The sequence below is a fragment of the Sciurus carolinensis genome, chromosome 17 (assembly GCF_902686445.1).
Source record: "Sciurus carolinensis chromosome 17, mSciCar1.2, whole genome shotgun sequence".
Lineage (NCBI taxonomy): Eukaryota > Metazoa > Chordata > Mammalia > Rodentia > Sciuridae > Sciurus > Sciurus carolinensis.
In genome coordinates, this window is record NC_062229.1 from 10,587,740 (window position 1) to 10,589,871 (window position 2,132).

General features: G+C 37.8%; 1 pseudogene; it reads left to right on the plus strand.

Annotated features, from left to right (window-relative positions):
- Positions 1-656: 656 nt before the first annotated feature.
- On the plus strand, positions 657-1,502 carry LOC124968013 (olfactory receptor 7E24-like; annotated as a pseudogene).
- The last annotated feature ends 630 nt before the right edge of the window (positions 1,503-2,132 follow it).

Sequence of the window (2,132 nt, forward strand, 5' to 3'; positions counted from 1 at the left end):
TCACACTGTTGTTTTTTTGTTTGTTTGTTTGTTTTTGATCCAGAGTTAATCTGTATGCTACTGTGACTGTGAACTTGTTATACTAGTGTTAAGGGTCTTCTAACATTGTGCACTTGAGCCTATTTAGGTGGGTAGGTAGATGTATCCCACTCCTGTAATCCTTGCTCCTCAGGGGCCTGAGGCAAGTTAGAGACCTACTTGGGTAACTTAGCAAGACCCTGTATTAAAATAAAACAAAAAGGGACTTGGGAGATAGCTCAGGTGTAGAGGGCTTGCCTAGCATGGTTGATGCTCTGGGTGGAATAATGAAGAAAAAAAAAAAAAGAAAAAAGAGTAGGTATGTAAAAGAGAAGGTGAAGGACAGAAAAACAATAATGAGAGAGTTCCCAGATAATTAGGTCTGTCACAACTGAGAAATATCATTTACTGTGTGTAGACCTCAGTGTGAATGAGTAATTGTGAGGGCTCAAATTAAATGCATAGGTGGAGTGCTGAATGTTTGCTGACTTGTTTCCTTTTTCCTACACTCTTTTCTATGTCAGAGGTGTCTAAGCATTATAGAAGCACCAAATGTAACAGACATCTTCGAATTCCATCTCCTGAGTCTCTCAGCTGATCTGGAATTGGAGCCCGTCCTCTTTGGACTGTTCCTGTCCATGTACCTGGTCACAGTGCTTGGGAACCTGCTCATCATCCTGGCTGTCAGTTCTGACTCCCACCTCCACATCCACATGTACTTCTTCCTCTCCAACCTGTCCTTGGCTGACATCTGTTTTGCCTCTACTACAGTCCCAAAGATGCTGGTGAACATCCAAACTCAGAGCAGAGCCATCTCATATGTGGGCTGCCTGACACAGATGTCTTTTTATCTTATTTTTGTATGTATGGATGATATGCTTCTGACTGTGATGGCCTATGACCAGTTTGTAGCGATCTGTCACCCCCTGCATTACCCAGTCATTATGAACCCTCGACTCTGTGGCTTCTTAGTTTTGGTGACTTTTTTGATTAGCCTTTTTGAATCCCAGCTACACAATTTGATGGCATTACAGTTCACCACCTTCAAAGATGTTCAAATTTCTAATTTCTTTTGTGATCCCTTTCAAGCCTTCAGTCTTTCCTGTTCACACTCCTTCACCAATAACCTAGTCATGTATTTTATTGGTGCCATATATGGTTTTTTACCCATCTTAGGGATTCTTTTCTCATATTATAAAATTGTTTCCTCCATTCTGAGAATCCCATCATCAGGTGGGAAGTACAAAGCCTTCTCCACCTCTGGGTCTCACCTGGCAGTTGTTTGTTTGTTTTATGCAATAGCAATCGGTGTTTTCCTTGGTTCAACTGTGTCTCATTCTCCTAGAAAGGGTGCAGTGGTCTCAGTGATGTACACAGTTGTCACTCCTATGCTGAACCCCTTCATTTACAGCCTGAGAAACAGGGACATTAAAAGCACCCTAAAGAGGCTCCTTAGTAGGATAGTCTAGTCTCATTTTCAGTGACATATATTTTTAGTTTGGAAAAATAATAGAATTGAATACTGATACCTGTGAATCTTGTCTCTTTGGTTACATTATTTTATAATTTAAAAACTTTAATTAGTGGAATTGTAGTTATAAAGTTTGGGAGGATAGATTAATGGGGAGTTTAGAGTTGAGTATAAAAGTTCAGTTAGGAAATGTGAAAAATTTCTAAAGCTTTATGATTAATGTTATTAATGCTATCAAACTGTAAAGTTATAATGATTAAAACTATATGTTTCTATTATGTATATTTTAGTACAATAGAATATGTAAATTATTATCAAGCAGATCTTAAATTTTAAAAAGGCTATTACCATGAATATAAAAAGAAAAGAAAATGTAGCACAAAGAGAAGGGTATAGTTCAAAGCCAGCCTCAGCAACTTAGGGTGACCCTAAGCAACTTAGTGAGATTCTTTCTCTAAATAAAATATAAAAAAGGGCTGGGGATGTGGCCCAGTGGTGAAGGTCCCTGAATTCAATTGATGGTTCAAAAAAAATCCAAAGCAAAAACCAGAAAACAAACAAAGTAAATTTTGTGTGTGTGTGTGTGGGGGGGGATTTTCTTAGGTTTTTTATTTTTAAAATATTTTTAAAAATTTAATTGTTT